Source organism: Papio anubis, chromosome 13 (genome assembly GCF_008728515.1).
Source record: "Papio anubis isolate 15944 chromosome 13, Panubis1.0, whole genome shotgun sequence".
Taxonomy (NCBI): Eukaryota; Metazoa; Chordata; class Mammalia; order Primates; family Cercopithecidae; genus Papio; species Papio anubis.
Genome location: NC_044988.1, coordinates 66,738,888 through 66,752,946, shown reverse-complemented (window position 1 = coordinate 66,752,946; position 14,059 = coordinate 66,738,888). Strand labels below are relative to the sequence as shown.

Sequence of the window (14,059 nt, the reverse complement as noted above, 5' to 3'; positions counted from 1 at the left end):
TGGGGGCGTGTTCTCACCTGTGATGGGTTCCAGATAGAAGAGAGCTAGGAGAAACAGGGAGAGGGAGAGAGCTGAACTGAGAGGGCTGAGCTCTCTCAGTCACCAATGTCTTGATTCCAAACCATCCCGCTTCCCCTAAGGATCCCCTGTGTAAAATAGCCTCAGCTTCTCACCTTGCCTTGCTGAAAGATCCACCCAGGCAGAACTGGCTACATAATTTGCTGGGTCCAGTGCAAAATAAAACAGTGGGACCCTTTGCTCAAAAGGCAAGAAAAAAGTGCCATTAAATGTACCAAAATAGGCTGAGCATGGTGGCTCATGCCTGTAGTCCCAGCTACTTGGGAGGCTGAGGTGGGAGGATTGCTTGAGCCTGGGAGGCAGGGGTTGCAGTGAGCCAAGATCATGCCATTGCACTCCAGCATGGATAATAGAGTGAGACCCTGTCTCAAAACAAACAAACAAAAGGATAAAAATATAAAGCTCTTCCTTTCTCCCACGGTCTCTCTCTTGATCTGGCATGGTGATTTCTTTATTTTTCATTTTTGTTTAGTTTACAAACTTTTGCTAGAGACAGAGTCTCGCTATGTTGACCAGGCTGGTTTCAAACTCCTGGGCTCAGGCAATCCTCTTGCCTCAGTCTCCCAAAGTGCTGGGATTACAGGTGTGAACCATGGTGCCCAGACTGTCATGGTGTTTTTTATTTACCATTTAATACCGTGATCCACATAGGTGTCCATGTACTGCACGAGAAGCCCACTGGCTGCCAATTTCTCTCTCTTGTCACACCCAGGACTGACACATCTGCCCTGGTGGAGGGCCAGGAAGTCATGACAGGCATTTCCCCTTCCCACAGGCCACTGGCCCAACACAATCTTCTTGTCTGCCCCGATCCAGGCAGCGAGTGTCCTGGTCCTAACCGCTGCTGCAATCCTTTTGTGCCCTTCTAATTCAGATTACCTAATGTCCTGGCACAGAGGCTGCAATAGCATGGGCAATTCCCAAGGGTATTACAATGCCTGTGCCAGGACATTAGGTACCTGGATGAGCAGTGGATGAAAGGCTTGCCCTGCAGAGTTTCCAGCTGAATACACCAGGGGGCCTCACTGGTAGCCCAGCAGGAGTGGGAAGGGGGAGGCTGAATGGAACCAGAGGGTGCCAGGGGCAAGGGAGCTCTAGTCCAAGAACCCATCTCCAGGAAGCAGTGAGGCAGCAAGAGGTGGGACCTCATGCAAGCTGAGGTTCTGAGCCCTGGCACATACTCCATTGGAATTTCACTTAAAAATATAAATTCAAATATAAAATTATTAAGAATTTCGGCCGGGTGCGGTGGCTCACGCCTGTAATCCCAACACTTTAGGAGGCCAAGGCGGACAGATCACTTGAGGTCAAGAGTTTGAGACTAGCCTGACCAAATAGTGAAACCATGTCTCTACTAAAAATACCAAAAAAACCCAAACAAACAACAACAACAACAAAAAAAACCATTAGCCAGGTGTGGTGGCAGGCACCTGTTATCCAAGCTACTCGGGAGGCTGAGGCAGGAGAATCACTTGAACCTGGGAGACAGAGGTTGCTGTGAGTCGAGATCGTGCCGCTGTGCTCCGGCTTGGACAACAGAGTGAGACTCTGTCTCCAAAAAAAAAAAAAAAAAAAAAAAATTCAAGACAGTGACTGCAGAACATTCCACTAAGCACAGGGTCCCTCTGAAAGCAGGGCTCTGTGCACCTGCACAGGTGTACAACCTGTTTCCAGCCTTAGCCCCAGGGCACACACTCTGAAGGCCCCAGGGCCAGACTCAGACTTGGCTCACATATGATGGTCCTTTTCCTCCCTAGTGTCTTCCAATCCATTGAAATTTCTAGTCCCGGGGTCTAGAGGACACTAGGGCCCCTGTGCAATGGCAGAAGGAGCATTGCCATAGAAGTCAGGGGGCCTGGTTACAAGTCCTGACTTTAGTTGAAGACCTGCCATATGACCTTGAGCAAATTGCTGTGCTTCTCTGGATTTCAGTTTCTACAACCTAATTCACTGGGTGAGGATTTACTGGACACCCACTATGGGGAGGGCATGCTGGGTCTTTTTGGGAGAGACAGAAATTAATAAGAGGTCCTAGCTCTCAGGCGCTTATAATTAACATGGGGAGATAAGAGTCACACAGAGATTCCTGGGATAATGTCACACCCATCATCTCTTCATCCACCATCCTTGGAGCAGAATGGATGCCCTGGGCCCTTAGTTCCCTTTACAGGTGAGACCTCACCTTGGGTCAGCCTGGTTAAAGATGAGAGCTTGAACTAGGGGTCATGCAAACCTGGGCTGAAATCCTTGCCCCTGGCTCTAGCTGACTGGGCAGCCTTAGGCATACCACTTTGTGCCTCTGAGATTCGGGGTTTCTTCTGCAAAGTGAGAGCAGGACACGGACTGAATGTTCTCCCAAGGGGCACTGTAAAGGGGACATGAGAGAAAGGATGATACAGCTCGATAACCAGTTTCCTTCACCTTCCTTCAGGCCCAGCCTGCAGCCTGCAAGCACCGGTTGAATGGATGTGGCTGAGCAGCCATGAGAAAGATGTGGGGCTCTCCGGTGACTGTAGACCCAGCATAAATCAACAGTTCGAGGTGTTCATCCCCAAAGCCATGGTGAGACTTCAGCTGTTGCAATAAAAGTGTAGTGCCAAAGTAAGGGCAATGACAGTCTTGCTTGGCTTTGCGCTGGAGCTCTCAACTCTGGGCCACACTGTTTTGTGGGGGGTGGGTGGTAATAATTTTTTTAAACAAGACACTGGCTATATACAGTCAAGTGTGCAAGGCTTAAGTAGACAACCCATGTGACTTTCCCACATTTCTGTACCTATGGAGACACTCAAATGAAGATACTAAACCTTTCCAGCCCCCAAGAAAACTTTCTTAAACTCCCTCCTAGTCTATCTCCCTCAAAAGTAACTATAATATATATAAAATAATATATTTATAGTACTATCCTGACCTTAAGACTGTATATTAGTTTTGGCTTTTTGAACATTGTATGGAAATGTATAGTGGATGTGTTTGTGTGTGTGTGTGTGTGTGTGTGTGGTTTCTGTAATTCAACATTGTATCTGTGAGATTCACCTGTGCTATTGTGTGTAGGAACAGTTTGTTCTTTCTCATTACCTGAAATATACCATCATTATCTTATTTGTTTTACTTTTAATGGTCATTTAGGTTATTTCCAGTATTGAGTAATTACAAACAGTGCTATGAATATGTCTTATGGTAGAAATAAGCACTTCCTTCTTTTGGGTGTGTACCCAGGAGTGGAATTGCTAGGTCATAGAGTAGGCATACGTTTAGTTTCAGTAGATATTGTCAGTTTTCCAAAGTAATTTTACACTTTTACATTTCTACCAACAATGTGTGAGCATTCCAGCTGCTCCACAACCTTGTCAACACTTGGTACTGTCAGCACCTTCCTGTTAGCCATTCTGGTGGGTAGCGAGTGGGAACTCATTGTGCATTTCCCTGATGACTAATGATGCTGAGCACGTTTCATATGCTTTCTGGACATGGGGATGACCTCTGCTGTGAATTGAGCCTTCTCTCTTGAGTGGTGCTGAGTCCAGAGAAGGTGAACAAGGTGTCATATGAAGAACAGTTGAAGGACCAGGAGGAACATGGTCACACTCTCCAAACCTCTACTGGGCTCACCTGGGGAAGAGGGAACAGAAGAGGTCTGTGGCTCCCCAGAGGGCAGAAGACATAGATTTATTGAAATTACCAGGAGGTAGATTTATGATCAGTACAAGGAACTTTCTAACAATAAAAACGCCGGAGGGCTGGCTGGGCACAGTGACTCACACCAGTAATCCCAGCACTTTGGGAGGCAGAGGCAGGCAGATCGCTTGAGGCCAGGAGTTTGAAACCAGCCTGGGCAACATGGTGAGACTTTGTCTCTACAAACAATTCAAAAATTAGCTAGGTATGATGGCGCACTCCTGTAGTTCCAGCTACTCAGGAGGCTGAAGTGGGAGGATTGAAAGAGGCTGCAGTGAGTCCTGTCTGCATGACTGCACTCCAGCCTGGGTGAAAGACAGACTTAAAAAACAAACAAACAAGCAAACAAACAAACAAAAACTGCCCAAGGGTACACTGGGCTAAGCCAGGAAGTAGTGAGCACCTGTCTCTATAGGCTGTGAGCAGCGATGGCAGAGCCCTGGATGAGGTCTTCCAGAGAGGGTTGATGTCTTAATTGATGGTAGTTGTTGGGGAGTTGACAATATAGGATTTAAGGCCCTTTAAGGCCTAGTTCTATTATGACAGATGTGTGTGGAGCCCCGGAATGGAGGAGGATGGGGACTTAGAGACCAGCTATTGTTAACAGGCTTGTTTTCTGGTTCATTTGCAGTTATTTTCCCTGGCTGATTTCATTCTCTTAGTCATATGGGAAAGTACCTTCTAAAAAAACAAACACGCTAAACATAGTGTTTGACTCCATCACTTTCTGCAGTTGCTATGAGCTTCATCCCAGAACACAATGAGCCATGCTCGATGCTCTAAACATCAAAGTTGTCAAGTGGTTTAAATTGGAAAAGCCTGTGCATGTGTGTGTGTGTGCGCGCGCGCGTGTGTGCGTGTGCGCATTTTCATTTTGCATCTCTTGGGGTCATCACGATGTCTGAGTCACCACAGCAATCATTTGTAAGCAACAGGGTTCCAGGAAAAGAGTCTGAAGACATCTCCCTGTCTCAGCTGGCCTGCCCACCTGCCCTCAAACCATGCTGCACTCCACTCCTCCCCCATCTCTGCAACTTTTCTGGTTCAGGCCACACTTAGCTCTCCCCATGGTCTGCCCCTTCCATTTCATTTTCCTCCACACCAGCAGAAGAGAGTTCTAGGAAGCCAAAGATTGTAATACAAACAAGAGAGGCCATGAGAGTTCTCTGGAAGTTATTGCATTACCTTACTCCCACAAGACTAAAAGCTACTTGAGGACAGACATCTCTGTCTCCCATGGTCCTTCACAAAGCCCTGCACTTGTCCAGCACTGAAGACATATTCCTTGAATGAATGAATGAATAAATGCCTAGCATTATTAATAGCTTTGATAGCCATAAGTCAAAAGCACTGGTAGAATAAAAGTTAACCTGCAGGCTGGGTGTGGTGGTCATGCCTGTAATTCCAGCACTTTGGGAGGTTAAGATGGGCGGATCCCCTGAGGTCAGGAGTTCGAGACCAGCCCGGCCAACATGGTGAGACCCCGTCTCTACTAAAAATACAAAAATTAGCCAGGCGTGATGGTGGGCACCTGTAATTCCAGCTACTGGGGAGGCTGAGGCAAAAGAATCGCTTGAACCTGGGAGGTGGAGGTTGCAGTGAGCTGAGATCATGTCACTGCACTCTAGCCTGGGTGACAGAGTGAGACTCAGTGTCAAAAAAAAAAAAAAGCTAACTTGTAGAAAAGCTTGTGGAATTCATTCCTATCCTCATTCTCCATTTTACAAACATGAACTTCATCACGTTGCCTCATAGCAGGCGTTAATGTAAGGTAGAGCTTTATGAAACATGTTTTTGTATTTTCTGAAAAACTAATATGAAAATTAATATGAACAATACCTAAAAGCAAATGGCTAACTAGGGAAAAATATATCTGCTTCATATTAAACAAAAGGCTGATTTGTTTAATAGACAAAGAATTCCTCCAATAAAAAAAAAACAGAACAGGCCAGAAAATGTGGGAAGACGAAAGGAATGGACAATTCACACAAAAGGAAATATTAATGGCGAATACACATACAAATAATAACAAAACTCATGTATAATTATCAAAATGTAAATTGTGGAATGAGATATCAGTTCTAGCAGATTGACAGAGATTTAAAAGTCTGAGAATTCCCAGTGTTGACAAGATGTGGGGAGACCAGTGTCCTCACACAGAAGATAAGTTATATTATTATACCCTTTTTCAGTTTGAGACCAGCCTGGGCAACATGGTGAAACCCCATCTCCCCTAAAAATACAAAAAATTAGCCATGCATGGTGGCATGCATCTGTGGTCCCAGCTTCTGGGGTTGCGGGGAGGACCACTTGAGCCCAGAAGGTGGAGGTTGCAGTGAGCCACTGCACTCCAGCCTGGGTGACAGAGTGAGACCTTGTCTAAACAAAACAAAACACAACAAAACTCTATTAGTGAAAAAAACACCCAAACCCCCAAAACCTGGAAATGGCATAAAAATTCAACAAGGCATTGAGTAAATAAATTAGAGACATATAACAGACTGCTATTAACACCATCCTTGAGACTACTGTAGGCCACTTGTCACTGTACCTTATAATAGCAAGCTTTGCTTTGTTCTTACTGCATACCAGGCACAATGCTAAGCTCTTCACATGGATTATTTCATGCAATCTTAATAATTGTGAAGCAGATACTTTTATTATCCCCATTCTACAGATGAAGAAACTGAAGTGCAGACTATGTTAGTTTTATAGGGCTGCCATAATAAATGACCACAAACTGGATGGCTTAAAACAACAGAGATTTACTCTGTCTCAGTTCAGAGGACCAGAAGTCCAAAACTGAGGTGTCAGCAGGTTGATACCTTCTGGAGGCTCTGACAGGGAATCCGTTTAATACCTCATTCCTACCTTCTGGTGTCTGCTGGCCATCCCTGACATTCCTTGGTTTGCAGCCACATCACTCCCATCTCTGACTCCATCATCATCTGTTCTTACTAGTTATACTGCCTATATAGGTTGATTTTAAGCCATCTCAAGCCTTTTTAATGGCGTGTGTCCACTCTTCTTCTTAAGACACCAGTCATAGGGTAGTTAGGACCTACCCTAATCCAGTATGACCTCATTTTAACTTCATTAATTACATTTATAAAGACTGTATGTCCAGATAAGGTCACATTCTGGGTTGCTAGATGAGCATGACTTTTGGGGGGACCCTGTTTAACCCAGTAAGTACACTGACCAAAGTCACAAAGCTAACAAGTGGTAGAGCCAGGATTTGAATCCAGGCAGACAATCAGTACTCATTACCAGTACTCCATGCTGCCGCCTTCCCATAATATAACAGCTCACACTTACCTAATGTCCCAGGCGCTGTCCTAAGCATTTTACGTGTAAGAACTAATTTCATCCCCACAACAACCCCGCTTTATAGATACGGACACTAGGCACAGAAATGTTAAAAGTTGGCTGGGTGTGGTGGCTCGTGCCTGTAATTCCAGCACTGTGGGAGGCTGAGGTGGGTGGATCACCTGACGTCAGGAGTTCGAGACCAGCCTGACCAACATGGCAAAACCCCATCTCTACAAAAAAAATACAAAAATTTGCCAAGTGTGGTGGCGTGCTCCTGTAGTCCCAGCTATTTGGGAGGCTGAGACAGAAGAATTGCTTGAACCTGGGAGGCGGAGGTTGCAGTGAGCTGAGATTGCCCCACTGCACACCAGCCTAGGCGACAGAGCAAGACTCTGTCTCAAAAAAAAAAAAAAAGAAAAGAAAAGAAATATTAAAATTTACCTGAGATTACAGAGCCAGTAACTAGCAGACCTTAGATTTGAATCCAGCGAGGTGGTCTCCAGAGTCCGTGTGTGTGTGTGTGTGTGTGTGTGTGTGAATCAGGAAGATAGATTGTGTCTCATTATGTGTCAATTGCTATTTAAGGCCCCCCAAAGGACTAATGAAGGATTTGAGTCTGCCTTTCACTGCTCCTGGGTTCCCTGGCCTTGTGCAGACTGATCCAGAGTCCGTCCTAACCACTATACCCTCTGTCTAGTGGCCTGTCTTGACAATATACTGAGGACTGGGGCTAAGAAAATAGTTCCCTCTCCTGAAAGACTGATTGATGTTCTTCCTTCTACAATCAGACACCAAGAGTCCTCCCATTCATCTCGTGCCCCCTTTCCCCTTGGCTGCCATGAGCCATCTTAGAGCCGATTTGAGTATCCAAATACAGTTGTCATCTTCAGCCAGGGCACTGGCATCATTTTCTCTCTTTATTCTCTGTATCGGGTGTTCTTAACCTGGACTTTTGAATAGGCTTCAGGGCAATCACACACCCACTGAAATGATGTGCAAATGGTTGTGTATACGAATATATTCATTTTTGTGGCGCAAGAATTCGTAAGCTCTAATCAGATTCTCCAGGAGTTTCGTGTGCTTAATCTTCAGGGTTTCTGCCCTGTCTTTTCAGAATTTCTGCTCTTACTAGTTACATTGGTCATGTAGTTTATTTTTAAGCCATCTCAAGCCTTTTTAATGCTGTAAGTGGAATACAATGTAAAACCATAATAAGCAAATGTGTGCAATGTTGCTATCCATCCTGAATTTTTAAATCTCTCTTGGTTTGCATGGAGGAAGTCTGTCCCACGTCTCCCACTCTCTTACCTTCACTTTGCACACCTCTGAGTGGTTTTGATGTCTTAGGGTCTCAGGTGTCTCAAGTTTCCACTCCAGCACTAGCCAGGCACCCATCCGGTGCTCATAGATTCAAACTTGCAAGAAGTTTGCTGACCAGAAAGAGCCCTTGATTTTGATCCAGGGCACAAACGAATTCATTCATAGATTTAAAAAGCCACTATCTTAATGCAATGGCCAGGAGGAAGCTTTGTGGCAACTAGCACGCACCTTGTTGTTCAAATTGTGGTGGTTTGTAGATACTAATCAACACTACCTTATTAGATGTTTATTAGAGCTTACTAGGAATTATTAAGCTTATTTTGTAATCAACTTGTTAGAATTTATTGGAAACAAAGAGCTTTTTAGAAACTCAGAATCTCAAGCCCCATCTCATACCTATTGAACCAGAATCTGCATTTCTGAAAAGATCCCAAGGGATTCCAATGCACTTTAAAGTTAGAGAAGCACGGATATAAAACAAGAAGACTCATTTCTCAAGTTTGGCAAACCCTGGAGAGCACTTCAGTTTGCTGGAATTGGATGACCTGGGACAATTGGATGACCTGGGACAATTCCTACTAGGGTGCACTGTCTTATTACAAAAGGTAGGTAACAACACTTGCTGTTCCTGCCTCATGGGGTTACTGTGAATCGCAAATGAGCTCATGGATTCACACACTAGCTACTTATGGTGATGGAGCTGATAGGAGCTGGGGAGCTGGCAGTGGGGAGCAGAGTAGGTGTGGTCTCTGCCCTCACAGAGCTGATGATTTGGTCGGGTAGGAGAACATGCTGTAAATGCTGGTTGGTGTTGTGTGACTGTCACGGTTATCACAGAGCCTTCATTCATTTCATTCATTCATTCATTCATTCATTCGGTGGTCAGCCATTTATTAAAACCTGAAGTGCCTCTACTATGTCAAACATTAAGCTCTAAGCTGCACATGGGGAAGCAGAAATAAATGATCCAGAAACTTCGTCCTCAGGGAGCTTTTAGTCTAGCCAGAGACAGAGATACATCACCGTGTGATTCCATTTAGAACACCCTCTGGCTGGTGCTCTAAGTTGGCACAGGGGGCTATGGGGGTACAGGTAAGTCAATGAAGAACTTTGCTTTTAAGGGTGATTACAAGTTCACAGGCTGAGAAGAGGGAGAACAGCGCTGAAGGCTGAAAGAACAGCTGGGGAAAGGCAGGGGGGCATGAAGGCACAGCATGCTTTTGCCATGACCAGAAGGTAAAGAGAATTTGGAGGAGTGCCTAGAGACGATTTTGGAGTAGTAGCTTGAGGCCTGGTCTTAGAGGCTAAGGAATCTGGTCTTTATCCCTTAGGAAATGGGGAGTTCCTGAAGGGAGAGAATTGACGCAAGTGAAGATCTTTTAAGAGCAGCATGGAAGAGAGAATTAATGACTTGAGGCAGAAATACCTTTAAGAGGCTCTGAGAGCAGCTTACGGGAGAGATGAAGTCCTAACTGGGATAGTGGATGTGGCGATAGAAACGGAAGTAACAGAAATTAAGGAAGGTAGCATTGACAGGACTTGGTGGCCACATGAATGGGGTGGTGAAGAGAAAGGAATCAGGAGGCAGAGATGTCTGTAGATGAGGAGCAAAGTCCAGCTTGATGCAAGAATTAGGGAGTTGTGAGGTGACTGGAGTTGTGGGAGTGAATGAGACTGTGAGAGAGTGTGCGGTGGAAAGAGAATAGGGGTAGGAGTGGCACCAAGGCACCAATAGCAAAGGGATGGGCAGCAGCGATGAGTCTATGAAGGAGGTTGAAGGATGCCAAGAGGCAGTTCTGCTTTCCTTCATTCCTTTGGGCATGGAGAGCAACAATGGAGTGGTCACAACTCATCACCCTCCAGAATCATCGCTAGAAAGGGCCCTGGGGTCACCACCCTTGAAGCCCCAGAGTGAGTGGGGCCTGAGGCTGGGGCCCCTGAGAACATGAACTGAGACAGGGATGGACATGGATGGATGGACGAAAGCCCTTGTCTCCCTCCTCCCTCTTTCCTCCTCACAGATGGTAATGTCCAACCCTTTCACAAATCATTTTTTTTCTCCGAAGGAAAACCAAAAGGACATAAGAGAAGGAGAAACAAAAGGCATGCTTGAGTTTGTTTAGGTTTTCAGATCAGATAAAGACCCAACACCACCTAACACGAAAGAAAACCTCCCAGACCGTGTCCTAAGTTGACTCCAATGAGCTCATTCTCTCATTGTCATTAAGAGCAAAGAGAATCAGGTTCTATCATGATTAGCCAAAGGAAGATTTTACAAAACAAAACAAAAGAGAGGAAATGGCCCTGGAATTGTGCTGTCTGGTTCATGCTTTTCCATAGAAAGAGGCCTGTGGTTTTAAACTGATAATGGCTCCTAGCAGCCCAATAATTGATGTATCTGGTGTTCTGGCTTTGAGGGAAAAGTGAACTGGCCTCTTTAGAAATGTTGGCAGCCTGGCTGGTCCATTAGTAAGACTCAAAACTCAAAACATTGACTGGAAAAGGCCATTACGACTGGGCTCAGCAGCAGTCATCGATAGATGATGTCATTTCAGAAATAAGTAAGCCAAGGTCATGAAGCCCATGAGCAGGGTCAAAACACCCTTCACGACCCATCACCATCCTCCATCGCAGATACTGGTCTGCCAGAGACACATGGGTCTGAGCCAGGATCTCCTTCATTTTACCTTTTTTTGCTCATTCCAGGGGATGAAGGCCACCTGTCTGTGACATTCTGCAAGTCACTACGGAAGGTCCCCAAATCCTCATTATGGGCACACCTTTTAGATTCTCCTTTAACTCTCTCCTCTCTACTGGGTTCTTCTCACTTCTTGCCATACTCTTTATCCTAGAATGCCTGCCTCCCTTCTGTCCCTTGTCCTCAGTTCCTGCTACCTTGCCTCTCCCTTCCTGTCTGGTCCAAGCTTTTAGAAAGAGTTGCAGGCTCTGTGGAGAGCCTTCTTCAGCCTACAGCCTGAAGAAGTGGAGAACTTCTTCAGCTCCCGTTAGCTCCTGCCTTTGCCCCTCACCACAGCTAATTATATCATTGCAATATCAGGCTCTGGGCTGAGGACTTACCCTGAATCATCTCACTTAATTCCCACAAGCAGCCCCTGTGAAATGGGGCTACTGTTATCTCCATTGTATAGAGGAGGAAACAGGCTCAGACAGGCTGGGTCACTGGCAGATCCCATTTTCTGAGCCTGCTGCAATGCCCTGGTCAAAGTCACTCATGATCCCTGCCAATCCTGATGGTCCTTTCCCAGTCCTCATCCCCCACTCCTGTCTCTTCACAGCAAGTGACACTGCCCACCTCAGTCCTCCCTTGGCACTTGGGAAAGCCAGTCTCTCTCACTCCTTCCCCAGCTCCTCCTTACAGGATGGGTTACGCTAGAAAGGCTTCCGGGGGGGACTCCAAGCCCTCCCCACTCCAGGTCCACTAGAGACCATCTTGTCCACCCCCTCATTGTTCAAGGTTGCTCTGAGTGGGTGGCAGAACTGGGGCTGAAGCCGGGTATCCTAACCTCCAGGCCAGTCCACCTCCCAGTGCTCAGAGCTGCCACACCTACTTTGTGTTTTCTGTTTTTGCTGAGCTGCAAGAATACAGCCCTACCCTGGAGGAGGGAGAAGGTGTGAGACCCTGATAAGGTGGGGCGGAGGCTATTTTTAGAGGACACTGGCTTTCGTCTTAGGCTGGGAGGAACTCAAGGGCCAATGACTTTCTAAAACACGGGTTTGTAAGACTAGCTCATTAGAGACAATACACCAAAGTGACAGTGTTCTTGTTTTCACTCTGTCTGTTGGTTGTGTGGCTCTAACTGATGGAAACTGTAGTATTTAGCTCCGTTTCCCGTTAATTCTTTATCTGTAAGTCTTTGAGATGGCTTTAGAAAAAAAAACATATAATAGAACGTAAAGTAGAAGCAAAAAGGAAACTTCAGGATGAGGGCACTATTGTCCAGACAAGGTAAAGTCCAGAAGAGCAGCAGATTCAAGAAGAGGGGGCATTGATCAGGCACTGCCAGAGCTCCCGGACCTGCCTGAGCAGTAGGAAGGGTTCAGAAAGAGATGGGAAAGGCTGGGAGACTGCAGATCTTCTGGCGTGACAGGTCCTGTGTGACCTTGAGCAGGGGGCTCTGCGGCCCTGCACGGAGGACAAAATGGCAGTCACCTCTGGAAGAAAGATGGGGTGGGGGTCCTAGGGGTTCTCACGCTGAGGGCCTAGCACCTGGGTTCAGGGTCTGGTTCTGCGATTCAGACACGGAGGAGCTTGGGCCAGGTGGTCTCCGAGAGTCTGAGGACATAGGGCGAGGGCCGGAGACAGGGTCTGTAATAGCAGCGGTGGGTAAAGGGTGTAGGAGGGGGCGGCGCTGTGCAGGTTGGAGGACGCATCATAGGCGCGGTATAGACCAGGAAACTGTGGCCAGGGAGCGGCTGGACTGGAACCCCTACCCCTGCCCAGCTCATCGCATCTGAAGCTGTGTGGCTCACAGGCTGCTTTGCCAAGGCAATGGCGGCTACGCAGCAGAGAGATGCTCATAGGCACCCCAAAAGTGCCCTTCCTAGGATTGTACGGCTTAGGATATCCAACGGCCTTAGTGGGTCCCAGGATCGAGTCTGGGGCAGCTAGTCTCCGATTTCTGCAGCCTCTCTGGATGTGTGCGGTTGGGACCCCAGCGTCCCAGGCCGGAGCGTGTGAACAGGTGGGGGGAGCGCAGGCGGTCAAGAGCGCCCCGCAGCTCTCACGGCCCGGGCTCCCAGCTTCGTCGCGGTTACCAAACCTCGCCCCTACAAATGGGAAACCAAGATCCAGAAACAAGAGGGGGATTGCCAAGGCCATGCCAAGAGCCGGCGACAACCTGGGGCTCCCGCCTTCAAGCTCTTTCCAGCTCCACTTGGCCGCGTAGCGCGTGTCGTGGTGCTTTAAACCTTGTCTCCCGCAGTTTGGGAAACTTCTCCTGCCCCAAACACTCTAAGTGCGAACCTGGGCTCCACATCCAGTCGAGCCCTTACGCCCCCATTCCCACCCCTCAGACTCTTGCAGGCGGAGAAGAGGCCGCGCCCCCGAGCCCGGCTCCGGCTGGCACCCGTGGGCTCCAGCAGAGGCCTCCCTGGCGGGCGCAGAGCCCCGCCGCGCTGGAGTCCTGCGGGCGGCGGGGGCGCCCCTCCGCCAGGACCCCAGCCCGGGGCACCGCTCCTCCAGAACCCTGGGTCTTTCTCGCCACAGACGCGGTGCGGAGGTGCGGTGCGGAGGTCCAGAGCGGAGGGCGCCCTGGCCAGGACTGCGAGCCTGGGAGGCGTCGCTAGGCACCGTAATCCCGAGACCCGGGCTCCCCAGCCCCAGAGGCAACCCGAGGCGGCAGCTATTTATAGAGAGAGCCACGCTCAGTCCCTCTTGGCGGCGGCGGCGACAGCTGAATATTTTGGCTCAGATATGGCTGAGGCCCCTGGAGCGGGGGTGGCAGGGAGCCCCGCGAGCGCGAGGGGACCCAGGCGGGTGGGGCTTACCCGGACGCAGAGCGGCTGGGCCGGCGCGGGCGCGGGCGGCGGGCGGCGGGACCCGCGCGGGCAGCGGGCAGATGGACGCGGGCGGCGGCCGCAGTGCTCCGGCGGGCAGCGGGCGGGCGAGCGCAGCGCGGGGCTGGACAAGCTCCCCGGCGGCCGCGGGCGGGCG

At 48.3% G+C, this 14,059-nt stretch overlaps 1 protein-coding gene across 2 annotated transcripts in view; it reads right to left on the bottom strand.

Moving 5' to 3' along the window:
* The window catches only part of TMOD1 (tropomodulin 1), a 91,834-nt gene extending 77,775 nt beyond the window's left edge, over positions 1–14,059 (bottom strand). For both annotated transcript variants that reach the window (XM_009188455.3, XM_003911471.4), the window contains exon 1: positions 13,894–14,059. The gene's annotated coding sequence lies outside the window, so the exon portion shown is untranslated. The remainder of the gene's footprint in view (positions 1–13,893) is intronic.